A 26537-nucleotide genomic window follows, 5' to 3' on the forward strand; every position below is an offset into this window, starting at 1 on the left:
CCATACATAGCTCTCCATGTCGCAAATGTGTCTACTTGACAAACTTGATTCAGTCTAGTTGGCTATACAACATGATTACATTGGTGTCTCCTCTGTCTCTGGAGGTGCCAGTCCAAATTCAGCTAATCTTCTGTATATATATATATATATATATATATATATATATATATATATCTATAAAATTGTTTCAGGTCACATTCTCAGCATGGATCATATATTAATAATACATACATGTGTTGTTCACCTCCCTCCCAAGCAATACAACTCTGGGGGCTCAGTGTTTTTTACACACATATATCAACCACCCTACAAAATTTAATATATAATGTTGCATGCTCCCTCATGGGCAGGGCTAATCAGTGGTGCTGACAACCTTGCGCTGCTAAACTCAAACATCCAACAATGCTCAATAAGAGTACTTGTGTTTTTACACAGCTAGGCTTCTACACACCTAGGACACATTCTACACTTAGGCTACTGGCCTCAAGTGAACCTATGAATCTATGTGCCTATGCATACCTCACAACCTGTTGTCCCCCACATGGCCTGCTGATGTCATCTACAATAAGTTCACATGCAACCATGTAAAAATCAGACTTGTGCTGTGGTGCTTACATAAAGTACTGAGTTCTATAGTCTGTATACTTATATAGCTGGGGGTTCTGCTCTCAGTGCAGTCAACTGGATGTGTGTGTGTCTTGACTCAGTAGAGTAGATGTGCTATCCTACAGTTACTTCAGGGTTTTCTTTTGTAGTCTGAGGATTTGATTCTTCAAGGGTCTGTCAGTGCAGTGACAGTCTTAATATCTCTCCAGTAGTGTGGGGGGAGAGGACTCTCAGTTCCTCGAACTACAAAAGAAAACACTGAACAAAGACCTGCAATTTAATTACTTTTCTGGCTGTAGCTGGATAACTTCTAAATATTGTGTAAAACAAGGCCTGAGCCAAACAGAAATGAGGGTGCTTAGAGACAGAAAAGAAGCAGTCCTTTTACAGAAGGTAAAGAAAATAACAGTGACCCTCCCAAATCCCATTATATGTCAATGGCATGGGAATTCATATTTACTTCCTATGTGTCTGGCACGAGTCATACAAAGTATTACAGGAAAGAGAAAGGTTTGAGGGAGTACAAGATCATGTTGATACATCAAGCCCCATTGGTAACCATGTTCTGGAAAACAGGCTATAACTACAAATAAAGCACTTAGAGCGATTTTGAGGTGTTAAAATAGGCCAGGAAACAAAGATAGTGTGACAAAAAGTTTTTTTTTTTTTTAGTTCTAGGATGGAGTTTTTATTTAACCTGAAATTGAGGTTATCCATGGTAAGATACATATTATTTACTGTGCTTCTATTTATACTAATTGTTGTCTAATCTTTACCCCCGCCCCGTGACAAGAACTTGCATGCTTTCAGGGCACATTAACTTTTAGCTTTGAATAAATGCGTGTTAGGGCTTTTATTGTGCTGTTATCATAGCCATAGAAATGCAAGAGGAAAATATGTAATCCTCTGCTGCAACCTGAAAGACATGCTGAAATACTTTTCACTAAATGAAAACTTTTCATTATATTAGCTGCTTTTGTACTTGCTTGTTTAGACATAAAGTTTGTTATTAGATTAAAACAAGGATCTTAATCCAGACATTCACAAATGCAAATGTAAGAGGAAACATGTCAAGTCTACATATATTATGATGTGTGTAATTTTTCACTCCACCACCACCTCAACATCCCAATATTGCAGCCTATTAACTATTTCTTCTCTTCTAGTCCTGTAATGCCTACATTCCTAAATACTAAAAAAAAAAAAAAAAAAGAAACAAAAAAGAGAAAAAAAAGCATCTGTTGCTATAAAACATGCAATTTATATTGTGAAGCAAACTGCGGTGGTGGTGCTGCGGTAGCGCTGTTGCCTCACAGTAAGACATTGTCCCGTTCAATTCTCAGCTAAAGCGTCTTCTGTCTGGAGACATGCGTGAATAGGTGTACCTTCATTGAAGGTTGTGCATCAGGGCTGGCAACTCGGCACGTAAAAATCTATTGCCAATCATTACCGGACCAGAGTTCCGCTGTGGCGACCCCTAACCGGGAAAAGCCGAAAGACACAACAACAACAACTAAGAGCAGAAATTGTTTTACTTACAGTCACCTTCTCCCCCCCCCCCCAGTGTCCTTCCAAAACATTAATGACATGAAGTGAAGCAAATGCTTTTCAGTTGCCTACAAGTTTAACAACTTCAACAAAAGTCCACTCTTTCCACTCTTTCTTATACAGCCATATTTCACAAATGTAATTGATGCTTTGCAGTCTCACATTTATTCACTAATTTCTGTGTTGCTGGTCTGCTTCCTGTTCATCTCCATCTCCCATCTCTGGATTCCAGGTCAGTTTCAGTGTCCTCCATTTTCTTCTGGTTAACTCCTGTGCTTTTCTCTCTCTCAGGTGTTTTCCTTTGGAACAGTGCAAAAGGTTTCACTACCAAAGTCTTTCAGTGTGCTTTATTATCAGAAGAATAAGAAACAGATTCCCCTCCTGCTTGATACTTCACTTTTTGTTGGACAAACTTTTGTATTTTGTACTTAGCCTATTCTGCATCAAAAATGACTGATCCTCCAAGAAAAATACTCTGAAAACATCTGTATACAACAGCTTGAATCTCAAATCTGCCTCTTGACATTCCCTAATTACTGGAATAAATTTGTTTCTCTTCTGGCTGGTGTACAATGCATAGATAATAATTTTCCATAAACACTGTTCTGTCTAACTTTTAATTATTTGCCCTTTTGCCACAGTTTTGTCAGGATCAACTCCTTCTGCTTTAGGTTTGCATCTTTACTAATACAGGTCACGGCCAGATTTAGAACATACAAACAGTGTGTCCTTTCAATTAACAGTTCCTGCTGTGGCAGAAAATCTCAACATTTTCCTACGTGCTCTGACCTCTAGTTCTACCATTTTCTGCTGAACAGCTGCATTTTTCTTGTTTTTTTTTTTTTTTTTTTTTTTTTTCTTTCTTTCTTTTTTTCTTTCAGACTTTCTTTCTTTCTTTGCATCTGAGCAGTGTACTTACTAGCCAGTGACTTAATTCACTAAAAAAAAGTAAGTTATTGTCGCTGTGTTTGTTTTTTTTTTTTTTTCACACTGGGAGAGCTGAAGGTAATGTGTTAATCAGGGTGCTGCCATCTTCAAAAGCCCTTGATACGCTGCACATAAGTGTGCTCAGTTAATGTTAGGGCATTGCAGAAAAATCTTTACATATGAAGCATCAACAATGCCTTTTTGCCCTAAAACTAAAGTGTCTCCTATAAAGGTGTTTATAAGTATGTGAGGCAAAGAATAGTTACAGTAACTGACATTTAGCTGGAGATTTGTGGTGTAGACCTGAGGATGATGGAATAGCAGAAAACCAAAAATACATGAAATAATAAAAAAGTGGTTAACGGCAACATGTCTGTAATTGGGGATTGAATAATTGTAACTAATCCTTTTTGCAAAGGAGCCTGCACTATACTTTCTTCAGAGGTAGTTTCCTTTATTCCTCAGCACTGAAAAGACAAATATTTTTCAAAATGCAGCTTGCAGACAATCATGTCTTGAGCTAAATGAAAAGAAGATTAAAGGACAAACAAGCCTAGTGTACTGTAGCAGACATCTTAATTAAAAACAGTACTATCACAGTCAAATACAACAAACAGAAAACTAGAGAGCTGAGTACTGAATTGGACAGCACACTCAGGGTGTCTGCTGTTATTGGGCACACTACAGGAAGTTGTACCCTCCACTCGCATTGCAGACTTTATTATTCTCACTCCAGGACTGCAGTTGTATGGGGATTGGAGACACAGTGATACTAAGGCTGGTGTAACTAGGAAGTATAAGTTTTGTTTGATAGCCTTATTACTAAAGCAAACCAGCACATAAAGTCAGACTGCTAATTAATTGAATGCCATAAATAACAAGGATTTCAGTGCTTACATGGGTTAAATTATCCTCTGAAAATAAGGCTAGTCAATTGTTAATGAAACAAAAACTATGCTTATCTATATAAACAGTATGCCTGGACTGAAAAAAACAGTTGTTTAAAAGCAAAAGCCTTCAGAGAAACCGAGTTACTATATCAGCTAGTAGTGTAAGAGAGAGAATAAAGGTTTCTTTTAAAAATGTACCACCAACTAAGATTTCCCACAAGAAAAGCCATGATCTATCAGTGATCACCTGTTCACTGATTTCTTTAGTAAGGGGGAGGGGGCAAGCACCCCCCTTAACTTCCCTTCCACCTTTAGAATTACACAGGGCAGGGGCTAAGGGGACTACCAGTCCCCCCTTACTAACAGAGTCAATGATAAGCAATTGGTAGTGAGCTGTTGAACGTAACCAAGCATGCATGCAAATGAGGACCTTGCATAACTTGCAGTTACACAGAGCAGTTAACCACCCACTACAAGTAAGTATTGCTGATGCTGAGGCCACAACATTTTGATTATAGGCTCTGTGTACCTGTTACACCCAGTGATGTTGCATTCTGTGTATTAGGTCTGACTGTAGCAGTACTGTGCAGTTGTTAATTTTGTCTACTTGATTTTTTAAAATTTTAACTTGACATTACTGCATGTAGCCTTGTTAATTTCAGCCAAACATAATTCTGACATGTAGCAGCTATATAACTTTTATACGAAGATGTGGTGTGATGTGTGTTTATTGCTTATTATTATAGAGAGAAAGATGAAGAAGAGTTCATGGAATGTGAAATAAGGCACTTGGTAAGGTAATTAGCAGAGTAAAACAGATATATTCCACATTGGGTTCCACTTGTTTTAACAGAATTGCAAGCAACCTGTTATGGGAAGATGATTATTTTCTGTTCCTCTGAAGTGAAGATAATTGTTAAAAACTCAAGTGGAATTCAAGGATTGCAAGTCCAGTGCCAGGGAATTTCTCTGGAATCCAAGCGCCAAGCTGAATAAAAAATCTTTTTTTTTATTAACAGCTATATAAATGACAAATGTCAGGAAAACAAAAGCTGCAAACTAGGAGAGTGCCAATGTATTTCTTTTCAGAGGATTTTAATTTAGGATTTACGTTGATACTATTCAAAAACTGTATTACAGCTGAGAATGCCTTCAGACTTTAGTGTCATGTTATCTGTAATTGTACTACATAATGTTCTGAAAACATTTGTACATCTTTGCTAAGATCGTGAATAATAAGGGTCACTGTATTTGGAACAGCCTGACGAAGTATTGGTCAGTGCCAAATCTTTTGCAAAATATTTCAGCACATGGATGGTAGATCTGTGAAAACTGCAGCTAAGTATCTGAATTTGAATCTAGCAAGATACAGAACAGTGAAGCTCAAAAGATTGTCCAGCATTAGAGACTTACAAAATGTAGACAAAAAAGCCTTGACTGATCCTTGTTTGCTAGCAAAACTAAGCAGTTTTTGGCAAGTGTTATCACATTAGGGAAGCCTCATTGTCGAGTCCTTCACTGTTACATAACCTAGCCATCTTATAAGTGTATCGTGAAGGAATTTTGTTATCTTAGAAAGACTTGTACAAAAAATATTCACCACCTCAGGTTTCTACAAAAATAGGCCATGACCTAATGGGACAACAATGTAAACGAACTCACCAACCCTTTAAGCAAACTAAACAGATGCATACATAAAAAATTAAACAAATAGACCCTATCTTATGTCAATGCAACTTTGAAGAAATAGCTTCTTTGTTGCATTTAAACTGCATTGTAGCCGTATGTGGTTGAAATGTGTTGATGTCTCTTTATGTGCTTACTGTTTATGGTTAAGTGCTCAATACTACAAAAAAACTGTGCTGTTTAGAGGAATGACTTATAAAATCCCTAGATCTTTCAGTGTGTTACTACATACCAGCATAATAGCCTGATTGAAACTTCTACTTCATTTAATTTAGATACTTGGGCATTTGGCTCTACAAGTCCCTTGATTTTCAAGAGTACATTATAAAACTCAGATCCAAAGTCAACTACCTCCTATTTTGGGCCAGTAAAATATTTCATTACCTATCACCATCCACTAGGGTAGCTGTAGGCAGGGGTGTGCTGCTTACACAACTTAAATATGGCTTGCATTTGCCACTGCCTCAATCAAAAGTACAGTTTTACAGACCTTATCAAACTGGCTTCCAGTATAAGCCAGACGTACTTTTTTTTTTTTACGATTCAAGCTACTTTATCCTGACATCCCATCTCCTTTTGCAATGAAAGTCATCACAGCCACTCCAATCTACAATGTTAGAAGCCGGGCTAGAAGTGGGCTTACACTGCACAGCTTTACAGTCAAGTTACATGGTTCAGATCATAGCTTCTCTGAACTTGCCCCCTCACAGTAGTCGTCTCTCTATCAAGCTCTCACTAAGAATACAAACTACTCTGCATTCAGTTCTCACTTCAACAGTACCTACTAAAACAATATGAATACAGATGTCAGAATGCTGAACAAATTGCATAATTTAAAAATGTTTTCTGTACATGTAATTCATCTCATCTTACACCTTTGTTACCTCAGTTCTTCATAGAAACCTCTTTGATTGTGCATTATGTAAATAAATATATACATTTTAACTCTGTTTGAATATTGGTTGTTACTTTTGATTACCAATGATTGTTTCACCTGAAACTTTTTTGTTACTGTTTTGCATGTAACCCAGGCTGAATTGATCATCCTGTGTTATACCTTGGTAAATAAAGTGTGAACTGCAGTCAGCTTAAGGTAGGTTTTCTTAATTTCTTTACTTATTACTTTAGAAATTGCTTACAAGGTCTTGTAAAACTTTTATTACTTTAGAAATTATTTAGAATGCCTTGTCAGACTTAAAGTGCATTTTATTTGATTCTAGGGAAGTATGTAGAAGTGACCCATAGGAACCTGCAGTCTGCTATATTTTTATTATATTTTTATTTTTTAACACTTATTAATAATGAGTTACTATCTATGTTTATCAGAGTCTCTGTGGTTACATACCCTAGGTCAAAAGGGTCATAGCCATGACTTTAACCCTTAATGCCACAGTCATGGCTGCTCATGCTTACCAAATGTTCATGAAAGTACTTTCGGGGGGAAGGGAGCGATTCACCCAAATGTCAAAATTTTTCTCATGACAGAATGCTTTCAACCCAGCTCCAAGAATGCCACTTAAACCATGTTTTTTTTTTTTTTTTTTAAGTATTTCTTCCTCTAGTCACCTGATTTTGCAGTCTTCTTTAATACACCACTTTTGCATTCTGTGAAGGCTTTCATTAATTTCCTCTGGTAACTGTCATATGCGATGTTCATCATATTGATCATCGCTGCAGTAACCTTAGCTATATGGGTTAAATTGGCTTCCAAAGCTTCAGGGACCTTCTACATGCCCAAACTGTCAGGCAGCTTGATCTTAACCGATGAAAAGACAAGTTTGGGTGCAAAGCCCTTCAGAGCTGTACTGCTTCTGAAGAGTACACTCCTCTGATGATCGGCAATCAGCTGGTGCTTTCCTTTGCTGAGCATTCCCTTGGGGGGAAAATGCATTTTCTTAATTTTTTTATTTTTTTTTATTACTGTCCTCTTCAGAAAAGTTATTTTAAAGCTACTAGAGTGTTGTGTTTTAATGGGCTGTCTTGAGACTGTAACATAGTTTTAAACAGAGAGCTCATTTTTTTCTGTCACTTTAAAAGTGGCGTAAAGTAACTGAAATCATTTCTTTCCCTGTGCCGAAATTGTTTATTTTACTTTTGTAGGGCTGGTATAGTGTTTTAAAGTGCTTTTTTCCACTCTGTTTTCTGTGAAAAAGTAACCTTTGTGGACTGAAAGTATTTACTGGCAATTGTTGTTTCCCTTCCCTAGGAAAGAGGCACCATTTTCAACTTGAATATGGAACACACTACTGGTCCCATGATATGTCCTCCTTCCAGCCACAAAAAGAAAAAAATTAAGCAAACAGCCTTTGCCATCGTAGGCTAGCAATTTGCTTCAGTCTCAGGTGGATGACTCCACCATGACGGCTTGTTGTACCTTATACCGCTTCCTGGATCCCCTTGGTTTTGCATCTACACCCACTGTGGACTGGGGATTGGCCAAGTAGCTACATCATCTGTGGCTATTGGGGCCCTTTCAGTGGGCAAGGGAGCCACTTTTGTTGATCCTGAGAGAGAGGAAGTTTTCTCTGTTGTGTCAAAACTCCGTGCATATCCCTGGGGAAGCTGCTGCTGTTAGTAATGTGGTTGGCCCATTTTTCCTGTCAAAAAGAAACAGAAAACCAAGCCTCAAATTTCTTTGGACAGGAGTATTTTACAGGATCTGACTCATGGTTTAATTCAGGCTAGTGATTCTTCTTGTAAAGTAGTTTCTGGTCAAAAAGAGAAGATTCCTCTTTTCCTGAAGAGATTTCAGATTCTAAATCTGAACAGGAAGATGCAGGCATGGATATAGTTTTTTCCTGAGATTTCTCATGCAGACTCATAGGAGAGCTCAGTTTCTGATTCTCCTGGGGGTATCTCTTTCTCTGAGACTATCTCTAGAATGTGTCAGTGTTTTCAGTGGGATAACACTGAGGTTTCTCAGTAGTTCAGAAAGTACTATGAATTGTTACAGAAGGATATTCAAGAACCAACACCCATTCCTCCTGTTCTGTCTGGCTTAGAGGAAGAGTATGTTACTGTCAGCATTTTCCTGATAGCCAGCTGCCCTTAAAAAGGCAGTTAGGATGTATAATGTTCCTCAGTATTTTAAAGTTTTATACACCATTCCCAAACCTGACATCACAGCTATAGCAGTAATTGATTCCACTGCTGCTAAGCACTTAATTTGAAGCCTACACTTTCTGATAAGGATGGGAAAATTATTGATAGGTAGGGGAAAAGTGTATAATTCTGCATCTGTGATTTTTAGAATTGTGAAAGTATGAGGAATGTTTTATCTGTAGTTTCTTCTTGTGGGCTAATTTCTATCTCTTTCATTTCCCTGCTATAAAACCCGCATTAGTGCGGTTTTGTACACTGGGCAGCGCCAGTTAGCTAGGGTATAACTATTCCCAACTCCACAAAGTCTACTCTTCAATTTTTCCCTTGGAACTAGACAAACTTTCAACTTAAGCACTCAAACCATTCACTTCTTAGCCCGGCACTCGCTCAAAACTCATAGCAAGCACTAATAAACCTTAGCACTAGACCCCCACCCCATACTGTAGAGAAGGACAAGGCTCTCTATTTGACCTTGCCAGCCAATCAGTAAAACAGCTCACTGTACCTATCCAGGCATGTCCAAAGGGCAGTTTCAGGTGTACTGTCTGGTACAACTGGTGAATCTGGGCATTTTGAGGCAGTGTTACAACTGCCTGATGTACACAGATAACCCTCTCCTCCTACCACCAAACACTAATGCATGCGAGAGATGCAATTATACAGCCAAACTGGAGGCTAAGCTCTCTCAACCCAGGACTGGACCAGACAGTAAAGAGGAGAAGGGAATTACTTGTATCACACCACTAGTCTCACATAGACCTATGAAACCAGCACTGGTAAAAACCACACATAAATACACAAAAACATACTCGGAGGCTCTAAAGAAAAATCTGCAAACGCAACAGAGACCTCCAAAGCAGACATCCAAGCAACCTCCACCCCCCAACACAAACCATGAAACACATACTTCACAAAACCAGTGTGCCACGCAATCACAGCCCTTAAGGCAAAATAACATACCCAACACACTAGTAATAGGTGACTCCATAGTCAGGCACAGTGATGTCCCACTCACTAGGCTGAACAAGGAGAAGGTTACTGTTAGCTGCCTGTTGGGTGCCAGGATCCGCCACATAACACAAGCACTTGGGTCACTCCAGAACAAGTACAAATATGACTCTGTCATTGTCCATGTTGGTGTGAATGACCTGAGCTGTACCTCCCTGGACTACATGAAAAGAGACATGGAAGAGCTCTCTGATCATGTAGCCCAGGCCAGTATGACCCTGACCCTGAGTAGCATCCTGCCCTCACCAAGAATGATACCATGGTATAAAGAAAAAAATATCAATTTTAACAACTGGCTAAGCTTCTGGTGTCATTCAAAAGGGATCCAGTGTCTGTCAATGACATGCTCGACAAGCCACGCTGCTTCACTTGAGACAGCTTGCACCTGTCACCCTTAGGCTTTTGAATACTGGCCAAGGCTCTTGCCACCCCCATATTGCCTATTTTAGGCAAGGCTCAAAAGACAAACCCACCACCGTAAATAGCACAAGTAACAAAAAATTGAGGGTAATGCTACTCATTGCCAGAAGTCTAAACCTTAAAATGCATGCACTCGAGGCACTCCTCAGTATGGAGAAAATTGATATATGTGCAGTAACAGAAACCTGGTTTAAGGCTCCAGAGAGCACCCCAGCACTACCAGGCTACAACTCATGCCATACATTTTGGCCACAAAACCCAGACCGAAATACAAAAGGCGGGAGTGTATCCATATTCATCAAGGATACCCACACCTCCAGGTTAGTAGCACAGCACTATGCTTCAGAGATCATCCACGTGCAACTAACAACGAGTAGAACTGCAGTTCAAATTGTATCTTGCTACAGATCACCGACCATGTCCCAGGACCCCCATTCCGCATTTCTGGAAACACTGGGAAACATAAAGGTCCTACCAAACACCCTGATATTGGGTGATTTCAGTTACCCAAACATTAACTGGGAGAACTACTCAAGTACTAACTCCCTTGCCCAACATTTCCTAGAATTTATAAACTCAAATGCCCTGGATCAACTGGTCAACACCCCCACCAGAAGTGACAACATATTGGACCTGATCATCACCAACATGAGCGACCGGTGTTCCATACCAGAGGTCAACCCCTCTGTTAGATCTGACCATAAACTAATCACTCTGGATATCCACATTCTGCCCCCACCCCCGGTCAAAGAAACCACCGTGAAAAACTTTTCAAAAGCAAACTTCACATTTGCTCAAAACCAAGGTGGAAAGTTTCAAATACCCCATGCTAAAGGATAGCGCTGCCCAAGCTGCAAAATCCTTTACTAATGCACTCTACGAGCACCTACAAGAATGCATGGATCGTGCTATCCCAATCAAAACCAAGACTCACTCCTCCAAGAAAAGGAAACCAGTTTGGTGGACTCCTGCCATAAACAAGCTATAAAATAGAAGGAGGAAACTACTACAGAAAATAGTAAAGTCCCAAGAGGGGAAGACATCCCTGATCAGTATCAGCAAGAAACTACAATCCCTCATAAAATCATCCAAGGCTAGCTTCAAAAGAAAAATTGCCAAGGACTCCAAAGATAACCACAAGGCATTCTTTAGCTATGTCAAGAATCCAAGTGGCACTTCCCAGATCTGCTTGGAGTTCATGCACAATGGCACAAAATACACTGAACCGAATGATATCGCCAACATCCTAGCAGACAGGTTCAGTGCAAACTTCACCCCCAAAAGGGCCCATAACCATACCAGAAGAATGTAGTGCCCATGAAATCACAGACACTCAGGTTAAAACAGCCCTCTCCAAAGCCTAAAATACAGCATCAATGGGACCGGACAGTGACCCAGGCTGCATCCTACATGAGCTCAAAGATGAACTAACCCCTCACCTAAACACACTGTTCAGACTCAGCCTCTCCACAGGCTATGTGCCCATAGAGTGGTGCACAGCAATGGTTATTCCGCTCCACAAAGGTGGAGCCACAGCAGACCCCGGCAACTATTGCCCTATAAGCCTGACTAGCTTGGTCTGCAAGGCTATGGAGTGCATCATCATGGATCTCATTAATAGAGACATTGGGAACCTCCAAACACTGGACCCTACCCAGTTCAGCTTTGTTAAGGGCAGATCATGCCTCCTAAACCTGGTGGACTTCTTTGACACCATTACCAAGGCTATAGTCAAGGGAGAGGTGGTCCACACAGCCTACCTAGACCTTGCAAAGGCCTTTGACACCATTCCCCATTCTGGTATTATAGATAAGCTCACCAGCCTGAACATAAACCCCTACGTCACGAGATGGGTTGCCAACTGACTCACGGACAGAACCCAACAGACAGAACTGTGATTGAACAGGGCACACAGGTGAGGTGTCAGTTCACTCTGAAGTTCATGTAGAACACAGCCAGGGATATTGTCAATTCCCATAGAAGCTGTATTCTTGGCCTTGGACAGTGCTGTTTTAACCTGTGCAGCAGTAATACTGGGTGCCTGGCAATCTACTGGTAGTGTGACTGGTCCCTTGGGGGGGAGGGGTAAAGTTGGCACTGAATCTGTCAGCCAGTATATTAGCAATATCTGTTGGCTCGGTATAGGAGGTACCATTGTGCAGTAGCTCAGAGTAAATCTGGGTATTGCCGTGGTGATTCTTTACATAACTATAGAAGGCCTTATGGTTGAGTGGCCATGTTGATAAAGCGGTTAGCATTGTCATCTCACAGCAAGAGGTTCTCCGGTTCGATCTTTGGCTGGGGTGCCTTCTGTGCGGAGTCTGCATGTCCTCCCTGTGGTCACGTGGGTTTCCTCCCACATTCCAAAGACATGCTGTAGGTGGATTGGACACTAAATTGGTCCTAGGCATGGGTGTGTGCGCCTTCCATGGAAGGTTGGGCTCTGGGCTGGCAACTCGACACCATAAAACTCTACTACCAATCATGGGCAGACAGCTAATCTATTGTGGCGCCCCCTAACTGGGAAAAGTCGAAAGAAGAAGAAGGCCTTGTGATTGTCTTTACTATCTGCTGCAGTTCAGTTTTCATAGCTAGCTTTAGAGGATTTGATGAAAGATCTCAACTTTTTGTTGAGGTTGATAAGGGAGTTTTTCCAGTCTTGGGACTTCACCTTTTTCCATATCAGTTTCCTCCTCCTGTTGTAGCATTTGTTTATGGCAGGGGACCACCAGATTGGCTTCCTTTTTTTGGAGGAGAGCATCTTGGTTCTATTGGGTATGGTGAGATCCATGCATTTGTGTACGTGTTCATACAGTGCATTGGTGTATGATTCGGCAGTCATGCAACTGATCTCCATTTGCATTGGTGCAGTGAAGTTAGCCACCTCTGTTTTTAGGAGCCTAAAGTTAGCTTTGGAGAAGTTTTTCATGGTGGTTACCTTTGCGGGGGGTGGGGGTGGGAGGGATGTGGATTTCCAAGGTGATTAGTTTGTGGTCGGATCTAACCAGGGAGGAGTTGACTGTTGGTGTAGAGCAATGGTCGCCCATGTTAGTAATGACAAGGTCAAGGATGTTGCTACCTCTAGTGGGGGTAAGAACGAGCTGGTCCAGGGCACTGGAATTAATGAATTCCAAGAAACATTGGGCAAGTGTATTGGTACATGAGTAGTTTTCCCAATTAATGGAGGGGTAGTTGAAGTCGCCCAGTATGAGAGTGTTAGGTTGGACCTTAATAATCTCCAGGGTGCTTAGGAACATGGAGTGTGAGTCTTGGGACATGGTTGGGGACCTATAGCAGACTGCGACCTGAATCACTGTCTTACCCAGTGTTAGATCCACCTGAAGTATCTCAGATGCATTATGTTGGGCTACCAGTCTGGAGGTGTGCGCATCCTTTATGAATATGGAAACACCACCACCGTTGGAGCTTCGGTCCAAGTTCTGGGTCTGAAAGGTGTGGAATGAGTTATAGCCTGGTAGTGCAGGGGTGCTTTCTGCTGCCTTGAATCGGGTCTCTGTTACGGCACAAATGTCGATGTTCTCCATTTTAAGGAGTGCTTCGAACTAGTGCATTTTGAGATTTAGACTTCTAGCGTTGAGCAGCATGACCCTCAGATTGCATTTGTTTGTAGCTGTTACAGTGGTAATTTGGTCTTTGGAACACCACCTAAAAAAGGCACTATAGGGGTGGCAAGAGCCTTGGCCAGTATCCAGGAGCCCAGGGGTGACAGATGCAGGCCATCTCTGGCAAAGCATCGAGGTCTGACAAGCATGTCATCCCAGGCAGACAGATACTGGATCCCCTTGTAATGTTTTTTTTTCAAGGATGTGCCTAGTGCCAAGAAAGAAAATGCGTGGAGACCATTTCTGGATCTTTCTTTCTTAAATGTGTTTGTGATATTGACCAAAGTCTAAATGATGGCATTTCACAACCTGTTACCTCTTTTTCCTCTTTCAAGTTCCCTGGCAGCACTAGACTTAGATGCTTATCGCATCCCTATTCATACAAGGTATTCATATTGTCTCATATTTAGATGACTTGCTTATCTTTGCAGGGTCTTTTTCAAAGTGTCAGAAATCTCTTTCTTGGGAAGAGATCTCTTACACAAGCTGGGATTCCAAGAGAACATTCAAAAGTTGTTCTTGACTCTTCCACACAGGATTGTGTTCTCGGGATATCAACTAAATACTTCAGTATAAATAGCTTTTCTTCCACAGGAAAAAAAATAGATTTTATCTAGATCATTTTCTAAGGTTTTCCACTCAGACTTCGGTCATTGTAAGGGAATACCTCCTAATTTTGGGTCTCATGGTATTTATGATTCTCATGATACCCCTGGCAAGACTCCACGTGAGAAGGATACAGTGGTATCTGAAATCTTTTTGTTCCAGCATCTACAGCCTTTATCTTTTCAAATCCCAATGTTGGAGTTTGTCTGAAGAGAAATAAGTTAGTGGAGACAACAGATATCCTTAAATCCAGATGTCCCCTTGTCCCTCCGTACTCCACAGCAGTCACCACAGTCCCTTCAAACTTTGCTTTCAGGAGCAATTTCAGGAGGGATAAAAGTGCAGGACATGTGGGACATCATGGACAGATGCGAGCACATAAATATCAATGAGATTTTTTACTTTGATCAAGGAACTGATCTCTCTGAGCCATCTTTAGTCCCCCTGGACCTCTTCAAGTGGTTACAGACAATACCACAGTCATGTGGTACATTAACAAGCAAGGGGGAACCAGGTCATACCCCCTTTGCAGACTAGCCATGTAGCTTGAGATATAGCATCCTACATTCTGTCAGAGCAAAACTGTGTGGCAGACAAGCTGAGCAAAACTAGTGCAGACCCTCATGAATAGAAACTAGATCAGGAGGTCTTCTAAGATTTGATCTGTCTGTGGGTAGTTTCTCAAACAGACCTCTTGGCCTCCTATTTGAACAGTCAACTGGCAAGATTCTGTTCCACTATTATCCAGGCTACTTCTGAAGATTCAAAAGGATTTCCCAAAGTTCTTTGTGGTGACTCCCTTCTAACCTAGGCAGCCATGGTCCTCCCTTCTTTTGGAAATGGCCAGGAGCAATTATCACAAGCTTCCTCACAGAATGGATCTACTCCCACAAGAACAGGGATGTTTGATACACCCCAACATCATTCAACTTCAGTTGACAGCCTGGAGGATAGTGGCCTAATTCCTTTTAGGCACATTTTTATTGAAGACATGCAACAGATTCTAATGGAGGCAAGACAGTCAGCTTCTAAGAAATCATACTTTAGCAAATGGAAAACGTTATGTAGTTGGTGCCAAACACACAACCAGCAGCCTAGCTGCTATCTGGTTGTATAATATTTGTGTGAATTACTGTCCTATGTCCTTTCTTTTTCTTCTGTCAAGGTTCATTTATCAGCCATTTCAGCATGTCTGCCCATGGATCCTCCTCTTTCAATACAGTCTTGTGTCAAAATGTTCTTGAAAGATGTTTTGAAGAAAACCAGTGGCCCCTCCTTGGGATCTTAATTTTGTGGTAGAAAAGCGAACACTTGCTCCATTTGAACCAGACGACTGGCTGACCTGAGGTTCTTAACATGGAAAACAGTTTTACTGATTGCTGTGACCTCTGCAAGAAGGTATCTGAGTTGCAAGTTCTTATGGTGAGTCAACCCCACCTCATTTTCCATAGGGATAGGATTTCTTTGAGAACTAACCCTTTTATGCCAGAAGTGGCATCTTTGTTTACTTTAAGCCAAATTATCCATCTGCCCATGTTCTTTCCTGAACCTAGAAATAAGAGAGAATGGATACGCCATACCTTGGATGTCCACAGACAACTCGGGTACTATCCTGACAGAACTAAATCTTTCAGATCTTCGGATCAGTCGTTCATTTCTTGTAAAGGTAAGAAAGGGCGACTTGTGTGAAAGCAATCTATGTCCAAATGGTTGTCTAATATTACCTTTTGTTATACTCACCATAACAAAACTATTCAAGGTAGGGTCAAGGCCCACTCTACTAGGATCTTTCTAAAGGATTGAATTCTAGAAGTATTCTAGAAGTTGCTACTTGGTCCTCTGTACATACTTTTACAAAGCATTATAAGCTTGATTCCTTCTGTAGGTCCAGATCAAGCTTTGTTAGAACCAGTCTTCAGGGGCTCCTGGACCCTTCTCCTTCGACCTAACAAATGTAGTTATCTAAAGTGATCTACCCATATAGGTAAGGCTGTTGAAGTTGTGATCTATGAACATAGTACAGTTATGTAAAAGATAGCAGAAGATGTTCGAATGATCACTGCTGCAGTAGCTGCTCCTTCCCTCCAGCCCTCTTGTTTTTTGGTGTTTATTTTGTTTTTTTTGTTTTTTTTATGCCAGGGTATGAGCATCTATTATTTTATTGTTCCTAGCATTGTCCTTTCAGGGCTCAGCCTCCCTCTGTCCACTGCAGGAAAGCTCTGAAGGGCTTTGAGCCAAAACATGTCTTTTAGTCAGCTTGATTCATGTTGTCTGGCAGTTTGGACACACGGAAGGTGCCCTGAAGCTTTGGAAGCTGGCCGGCTGTTATGTCCTTGGCAGGATATAACCCGTATAGCTAGAGCTACTGCAGTAATAATCATTCGAACATCTACTGTTATGGTAAGTTTAACTTAAATAGCTGTACTTTACATTGCTGCACACAGAAAAGAAGTGTTATGGTGTGAAGTGTATTACAGCATTTAAAACTGTTTCAGCTTCTCAGTGTTGCTTTTTGGTGGCTGCTATTTATGATCTAGAATGAGACCGGAGCATAAGAAGACCATTTGTTAAGCACTATTTTTATATCATAAAGCTCTTTACAATCCAAAATTAGGATTAATCATGCTTCTCCATGCACTAAAAACAGTTTCAAATAAACCACTTGTTTATCTGTGAAAGGAGTTTTCTATGATATACAAGTATAACAATGCAATGATTTAAAAAATAATTTTTGTCATTTTTTACAAATTAGCACATATGTGCATTAATTAGTAAATGTATGTATGAATACATTAATCTAGAAGCTAAAGTACTACATTTACTGCAGATGTTCAGCTGTAGTCCACCCTTTATGTGCCATATATCCTTATATCAGTGTTGGAGGTTGCTAGTGAAGTAGATTTGGGTGTTAAATGGTCAAGTGAGAAGACAATACTGAGGTCTGGAGATCATGAATTAACCACAGCAAAGCAGAATATTGTGACAGGGAAGAATTTGCCAGCATGTGTAGTCTTCACCATTTCTTGCTAGAAACTTAATCAGACTAAGGGACAGCCTTAACCTGCTTTACAAGTCATGCAACTTTATGAAATATAAAAGCAGACTGCTCACTGGGTGGAACTGCTGGCACAATTTATTAGCTCATGTGTCAGTAAACGGAGCAGCAGTACACTATTTTCTTCAGACTTGAATTGCAGTGCCATTAAAATCAAAATTATTTGCATTATGGTTTTGTAAATTAACAGTGAATTAAACAGAATCAAACACTGGAACGTGTAGAAAGGCATGTATACTCTTTCAAGCACATGCCTTAATTACTGTAATTACAAATTCTGCTGATGTCCTTCAAGGATGCATCTGCAGTCATAACATATGGGTTGTCCTGCCTCAGGCAGCCCTTCGGTCGGCCGGATTCCAAAGTCTGGGTCTGGCCTCGGCTGATGTCGCACTTTCCCCGACGTCAGAGCGTCTGGGGTATAAAAGCATCAGCCGACGCCATTTTCCTCAGTCTTTCTTGCCGCGCGGTGCCCGAAGCAGAAGCTGTTCGCAAGTGCCGGTCGGTCAGATCCAGTGATTTCAGCTACCGAAGACTTCGAAAAAAGCTAAGTACCCCGTTGGGGACTCTTTCTTGCCTCAGCCGATGTCAGACAAAGTAAATAATTGTTTAACTTGTGGGAAACAAATACCTCATAAGGATTTCCATTCTTACTGCCTTCCTTGCTTAGGCCCAGACCACGACGTATCGGCCTGTTTAGCCTGTGCCTCCTTCAACCGACGAACTCTTAGACGTCGGTCAGAGTTTGCAGAGGAATTTTTTGGAGCCGCTTTTGCTTATAAAATGCCGTCAGAGACTCCGACTTCGCATATGGTCAAAAAACGCAAGGAAAAAGACCGACACTCGCGGCCAGCGGTTTCGGCTGAAACCACGGCTAGGCCTACCGCGAGTGTCTCGGTTTCGGCCGAAACCGAGTCCTCGGCTATTCCTTCTTCCGAAACCATACTTCCGACCACCGAGGCCCGAGAGGCCCCGGCTGAGTCGGCTTCAGAACTACCTACCGAAGCTAGTGTTCAGGAATTGTCCGACACCATACCTTTGGACATTTCTACCCCTGCACGTGGGGCAGCTAGGCCCCCAGCTTCTATGTCCATTAAGGCCTTTTCCAGGGCTAAAGCTGCCAAACTTTCAAAAGCTTTGCCTGCCAAATCTACACCCCAGAGGCCTTCTTCTAGTTCACAGATCCTCAGCCTTGCTGAGGACCTTATCTCCTTAATTAGGAGTTCACAACCTCACCCAGACAGGGCCTCCCAACCACCTCCTGACAAAAGGCCCAGGACTGACCCCTCTGAGCCACACTCCTCAGATGATTCCACGGATGGATCTGAGTTGTCAGACCACCAGGAAGGGGCTTACTCAGCTTATGAGGATTCAGATGCAGAGGAATCTATCCCTTCGGCCTCCCCTCCTGAAGAGTTTTCCTTCGGGGAGACTTTACACTCCATGAGAGAGCACTTTCAATGGCAAGGTCAGGATTTCTCTGATTCTAGAAAAAGATTAAGGACCTTTTTGCATTTGCCTCAGCATAAGCCCTTAGCTATATCTCCTGTTCTAAATGTAATTGATGATGTGTACAATGGTGTCAGTACAGCCCCTGATACTCTTCCTCCGGCCCCTGCCAATCCTGACAGATACTACAGGGTCCCGGATTCTCATTTCCATCTGTATAAAGCCCATTCTGCAGACCCAGAAACTATTTCTCAGGGCCCTAAAGGGGTTGCAGCCGCTACTGCCAAAAATCCCCTTCCCTCTGAAAGAGAGTCTAGAGCTTTAGAGAGATGGGGAAAGAAGGTGTATACATCTGCAACTCTTTCTGTCAGGGCTTTAAACTGTCAGTTCCATATGATACAGTATCAAGAGTATTTGTTAAATGAACTGAATAAGAAACTTTCTTCTCCTGAACCCCTAGACCATAAATCCCTTCAGGATTTGGTACATAACTCACAGAAAGTTAGTAATCATTTCTTAAAATGTGGCTATGATGCACTGGAGGCTTCATTTAGATCAGCTATGACTGGTGCAGTTATTCGTAGGCATGCCTGGCTGAAGGAGCAATCTTTGCCAGACAATGTCAAAGCTAAACTCCTCGATGCTCCAATGGACAGACAAAGTTTATTTGGCTCCCCTGCACAGGAGATTCTAAAAAAGGTTGAAGAAAAAGCAAAATCTGTGCAAACAGTTAAAGATTTCCTGCAAGTTCAACCACCCAGATTCAGCAGAAACTGGCCTACAAAGAATTGGTCCTTTCCAGACTCGGACAGAGCCCAGAGAGACAGGAACAGGCGCCCTAGAGGCAGAGGTCAATCGAAGGGCTCCTACAGAGGCCGTCAGTGGCAACCTGCCAACCAGAGGAGTAGTGCAACAGCTACCACGACAACCACTACTACAGGACAGACTCAATGACTTGACTCTGATTCCGCCTACCAGGGATCAACTGGAAGCACCCTTGGGCGGAAAGCTGGCTTTATTCTCAAAAAACTGGCATTATATTACAAAGGATACATGGACATTGCAAATAATAGACAAAGGATACAGGTTTCACTTCCACACTTTTCCAAAAAGAAGCGGAATGCCAAACCTTCCACCAAATCAGAAGGCAGAGGCTTTAAGACAAATCAGCAATTTACTTCAGATGATAGCTATAGAAAAGGTACCATGTTCAGAACAAGGCCAAGGATTTTACTCCAGACTATTCCTTGTACCAAGAAAAGAAACTCAATGGAGGCCTATTCTCGACCTGTCCGCACTGAACACTTATCTCATTGTGCCAAAATTCAAAATGCTGACCCTACAGCAACTTCTTCCCATGTTGGGCAAGGAGTCCTGGCTGGTGACTCTAGATCTCAAGGAGGCATACCTGCACGTCCCTATCCGACCAAGTTGCAGAAGACACCTCACATTTCTTGCAGGATCAGAGCATTATCAATTCTCAGCATTGCCCTTTGGCTTATCTACTGCGCCCAGAGTATTCACGAAATGCCTGGCATCAGTAATTGCACATTGCAGACTACAGGGAATTCAAATTTATCCATACCTGGACGACTGCCTTATACAAGCGGACAACAAGAAAACATTGTTAAAGGACTTGGGCTTGTTACAGACCTTGGGGTACACAGTCAACATCCAAAAGTCAAGACTAGTACCATCCCAAGGGATAACCTTTTTGGGTGCAGATCTGGACACAAACACCCAAATGGCCTTTCTCACAGAAGAAAAGCAAAAACAACTTCCAGCTTACTTCATGATTCTGACAAGACAAACTCAGCTTACTGCAAGGAAAATCCTGCAGACCCTGGGTTACATGGCATCCTGCATAATTCTAATCCCACATGCCAGACTGCATATGAGGAAATTACAATGGTACCTAAGGAGTGTATGGTCTCAACACAGTCACAGTTTAGAAACCATGATACCAATCATTCCATGCCTTCAAAAGGAATTCCTGTGGTGGGATCAGGCCTGCCAGTCCAACAGAGGGTTGCCTTTCAACAAACCAAAAACAAGGCAGACCATCACCACGGACGCCTCAGACCGAGGATGGGGAGCACACATGGAGGACAAATGTATCCAAGGCCAGCTAAGCATGCACATAAACCAAAAGGAAATGCTGGCAGTGAGGCATGCAATCGAGGCATTCAAACCCTTCCTCCAACAAGGACATCTGTTAATAAGGACAGACAACACCACGGTCATGTGGTACATAAACAAACAGGGAGGCACACATTCTTACCCTCTATGCCGGATGGCTATGAATCTGTGGGATCTATGCCTGAATCTCAGTATCCAACTACAGACCCAATCCTTGCCAGGGAAAGAAAATGCACTGGCGGACAGCTTAAGCAGAACTACCATGGATGCACACGAATGGAGGCTGCACCCAGAGATCTTCAAACTCATAACAAAGACATGGGGAATGCCGGAGATAGATCTATTCGCCTCCCCACTCAATCATCAACTGAAGACATTCTGCTCAAGGACATACCACCCACAAGCTTGGAGGGTGGACTCTCTCTCCTTCAGCTGGAAAGCCCTAACAGTATATGCCTTCCCACCTCTCCCATTGATGTACAAGGTTCTACTGAAGATCAGGGAGGAACAGCCAAAAGTGATACTAATAGCTCCGGACTGGCCAAGACAACACTGGTATCCACTATTGAGAAGCATGTCTCAGGCAAAATCATGGCCTCTCCCCCTATGGCCTCTCCTTCTAACGCAGAACAATTTCAAGACCCTGCATCCCAACTTGAAAACATTGCAGCTAACTGCCTGGAAAATTCCTTAAATCCCAATCAAACTGTCTTATCTCAGAGGGTGAAGGACATTATCCTGGAGGCTCGCAGGCTTTCCACAAGGAAGACATACTCAGCTAAATGGAAGAGATTTCTCATTTGGAGCACATCAAAGGGCACAGATGTCACAGTGGCAAACCTAGCACATATCCTAGAATATTTAGCAGAATTGTTCCACAATGGCCTGTCCTATTCTTCCATCAAGATTCATGCTTCAGCAATTTCAGCAGAATACAATGTGGATCCACCTATCTTCTCACACCCTCTTCTCAGACAATTTCTGAGAGGGATCAAAAATGTTAAACCTCCAATAAGACCCCCTCTACCTGCCTGGGATCTCAACTTTGTGCTGGAAAAACTGACACTACCTCCTTTTGAACCAGCAGCATTAGCGGATCTACAGTTTCTATCTTGGAAAACTGCATTCCTTGTGGCAATCACTTCAGCAAGAAGAGTATCTGAGTTACAAGCATTAATGGCAGTGCAGCCTTTTCTTATTTTCCACCAGGACAGAGTGTCACTAAGAACCAATCCTACTTTTATGCCAAAGGTGGTATCTAGGGTATCCTTGAACCAAGCTATCCACTTGCCTACATTCTTCCCTAATCCACAGAATAAAGGGGAAAAACTTTTGCACACCCTGACATACACAGACAACTATGCTACTACTTGGACAGAACAAAAACTAGCAGAAAAACTGACCAACTTTTTGTAGCATATGCAACTGGGGTGCAAGGAAGAGCAATTTCCAAACAGGCAATTTCAAAATGGATAGGAAATTGCATTCGCTTTTGCTACTCCTTTCATGGAAAGACAGTGCCTGAAAATATCAGGCCTCACTCCACAAGGGCCACGGCCACCACTACAGCCTTCTTATGGGGGGTGGCTACCAAGGACATTTTAGAAGCTGCTATTTGGAGCTCCGTGCATACATTTGCCAAGCATTACAATCTACCTTTATACTCTAGATCCAGAGCAGGTTTTGCAACTGCAGTCCTGCAGGGGATCTTAACTACACCATCCTTTTCTTAGTACCTCCTCCCCCAGATTGGCTATGGTATTCTACCCATATGTTATGACTGCAGATGCATCCTTGAAGGACATAGTACAGTTTTGTACCTACCATAAATGTAGATGTCCGATAGGTATGCATCTGCAGTCAGGATTACCCTCCTCCTTCCCCTCTGTGGTATTCCTAGGGTGCTTACCCCTCTTCTAGCTAGCTGGGGGAATCTATTATGGTGTATTTGTTTGTTTATTCATGTATATAATTTGCAAATGTTTGGAACTTTTCAGCATTTATCCATATTTAGCCTTCCTAAAGGGCACCTGGCATCTGGGGCAAGAAAAACTGAGGAAAATGGCGTTGGCTGATGCTTTTATACCCCAGATGCTCTGACGTCAGGGAAAGTGCGACATCAGCCAAGGCCAGACCCAGACTTTGGAATCCGGCCAACCGAAGGGCTGCCTGAGGCAGGACAACCCATATGTTATGACTGCAGATGCATACCTATCGGACATCTACATTTATGGTAGGTACAAAACTGTACTTTTCTTGTCTCAGGACAGTACATAGACATAGCACATTTAAATACTTTGCAACTTAGTATATGCAGTATTTTATTCCTAAGAACATTTCAAAGTGCAGTTTCTGCTTTATGAGTCTGATTGTTTAAAAACCCTTAAGAATTTGTCATGCTGTATTTAGATTTTGTGAAATTATTAGACAGTTTGACAGTACATAGACCTAGCATATTTAAGTGCTTTGTAGCTTAACAAGCTTTTGCTATGTATTATTTTACACTTAACTATGAGCAAGAACATTTCTCATTGCAGTCTGTCTTTATTTTATGAGGCTTGTTTGTCTTTCGGCTTTTCCCAGTTAGGGGTCGCCACAGTGGAACTCCGGTCCACTAATGATTGGCAGTTGGTTTTTATGGTGTCGAGTTGCTAGCCCAACCTTCAATGAAGGCATGCCCATCCAACACATGTCTTTCGAATGCCCACTCGACCGCAGGGAGGACATGCAGACTCCACACAGAAGGCACTACCAACCCAAGCCGAGAATTGAACGGGAGAACCTCTTGCTGTGAGGCAACAACGCTACCGCTGCACCACTGCAGAAGTTCTTTATTTTATGAGTCTGATTGTTTAAAATCCTTACTGGAATTTGTCATATTATACTTAAATTTTGAGAAATTAATAGATAACTTAATTTTTATGAATGTATTACGTTAATGTTTCTGACAGCTGCTCATATTCGTGGGTGTAACTGCATACACTGTGTCTTCTGGAAGCTCAGTGTGACTTCAAAGTCACTTAGCCAGCAGTGAAACGATACTCTGGGGAAACTAGGCAAAACTCTTCAGTGGTGTCAAGGACTACATGCCTATAAGCAATAGTTTACAAAATAATTTTTATGCAGTACTGTTGCGTTCATTTCACAGATTCTATATTCCTCGCTTCCAAATGGTATACCGTGTGAAACCTGTCTGTAGTCATAGGTTAACAGCATAAATCATAAATGCCTGGCTACATTCCTACACTTATTCATTGGTTGGTTGTCACAAGTCATGCTTATCATATAGAATGTAGTGATGTCTTCTAAAAAATTTTTTTGCCTTTTTAAAATTACTTGAATGTTTGGTGCCCTGCTAGTAGGTACACTGATATACTGTATGGGATGTGATGGAACTTAACTTCAGATACAGTTTTAGGCTCTAAAAACTGGTGCAGAAACTCCTAAACAGGCACTGTTCTGTCATTGTAGCCTGCAGGGTGTGGGCCGATATAAAAGAGAACTGTCCCTCTTGTATGGAGCAAAGTACAGTGTCATGACATTCTGGAATTGTTTACAGTAGCACACATGCTTTTGATGTGATTGCATTTTTTGATATCATTGCATGACATGATCTGGAGGAAAATGTTATATAGGGATTCAGGGGACAGCTACTAATAATATAAATATATATATATATATATATATATATATATATATATATATATATATATATATATATATATATATACATACAAGCATACTCATTTTTGAAAGCTAGTGTAAATGCTTTGATATACATGTTCATATGTGCACATCTGTCCTTTTGACCATACCGTTGCAACGTCTGAAGCAGTAAATAAAGGTTACATGTATCACAGTTCTGCCTTTGGATATTTATTAAGGTACCTCTGCAACCCTATCCAACTGAAGACCTATAGCCATGCTGTCATCCATCCACAACACTTTTTTCCCATTTTGCACATGGGGTCGGGATGTCACTTCAACAGTGACAATCATCTAGAGCCAAGGTTCACACTGCCATGTGGCTAACCTTGCCGCGGTTGTACTTCCATATCACTCACACACATGTACACTCATACCTATGGCCAATTTAGAGTGCCCAATCTACCTACTGCATGTCAAAAGAACACGTGAAAGAAAGCAAAAGCTGGATAAATGCCTGGTATACACCTCAAGTGAAAAAATGAAAAGACCAATGGTTAGACCACAGCTGAAAATAAAAATGGAATAATCCACGTCAGGAAATAAATCACTTGCAGCTTCACAGTAGTGCCCTTTATAAAACCAAAAGTTGTAACTGAGATGTAGTAGTCAAGGTAGGAAACGGTTCACTTGCAGTTTCACACCACTTTATTAAACAAGAGTAAGCGCTTTTGTGATCTAAGTCAGCTGATCGCTTCTTCAGACTCATAAAAACAGTTAAAACATTGGTATTTAAAATATGGTTCAACCAATGAAAACACATATAGAACTATAACATAGACTAATTAAAATTGCATACATCAGTACATTAATTTGCCTTATATTCTGCATAAGATGAAATAAAATATACATAATAACAGACACATTTTATGTAATAATCCATATTACTTAATGTTTTAGTGGACTGGATTTTAAAAAAGGTTTCAAGGAAACAGCATTGTTCAATCCAGGAGACCTATCTGCCTGAAGTAGTAAAATCCATCTTTGTTCTGCTTCCTCTACCTTATTCCTTATATCACGTCCCCTCTTACTTTTATTTATTATTTCTAAAACCATGAAATTAAAATTATGTTTCCTATCTTCTTCTTCCACATGTTTTGCTAAAGCACTTGTGTCTTTTTTATTTCTTATATCTCTAAGGTGTTCAAGGATATGTTCCTTTAGGCACCTATTGGTTTTGCCTATATAAAAGGCATGACAGACAGTGCAGAAGCTGAAATAAACCAAATTTTGTGTTCTGTAGTCAGCATAAAAATCTATATCAATTATAAATCCTAGTGTAGGATGTTTATATGTAGATTTATTATATAAATAGTCACATGCTGTACAATTTCTGCAAGGAAAAGTCCCCTGTCTATCAGATAGGATAATTCTTTCATTGTTTCTGGATTTATAACAGAGTTACCTTTTTAAGGACCTCTTATTTCTAAAAGAAAAGCTGGGTCTATCTTCTAACAATTCTCTCAAGTCAGGATCCGACAATAAAACATTCCAATTCTTCTCAAAAATATTGCAGAACCTTCTGATGTCACTTGAATAAGTTATAGGGAATCTAACTTTAAAATCATAACCTTCCTTGCTTTTAACATCTTCTATAGTATTTGAGAAGAGCAGTTTACATCTCCCATCCCTATTTTCAATGGTATATTTAGAGCTTTCATTTATGTCTTTCTTACTATAACCTCTGTTTAAGAAGTCTTTCTTTAATATAGTCATTGTCTTCACAAAGCCTTCATCTGTATTATGTAAGCGGCTTATTCTCATATATTGTCC

Source organism: Protopterus annectens, chromosome 1.part0 (assembly GCF_019279795.1).
Source record: "Protopterus annectens isolate FY-2018-M chromosome 1.part0, PAN1.0, whole genome shotgun sequence".
Classification (NCBI taxonomy): domain Eukaryota; kingdom Metazoa; phylum Chordata; order Ceratodontiformes; family Protopteridae; genus Protopterus; species Protopterus annectens.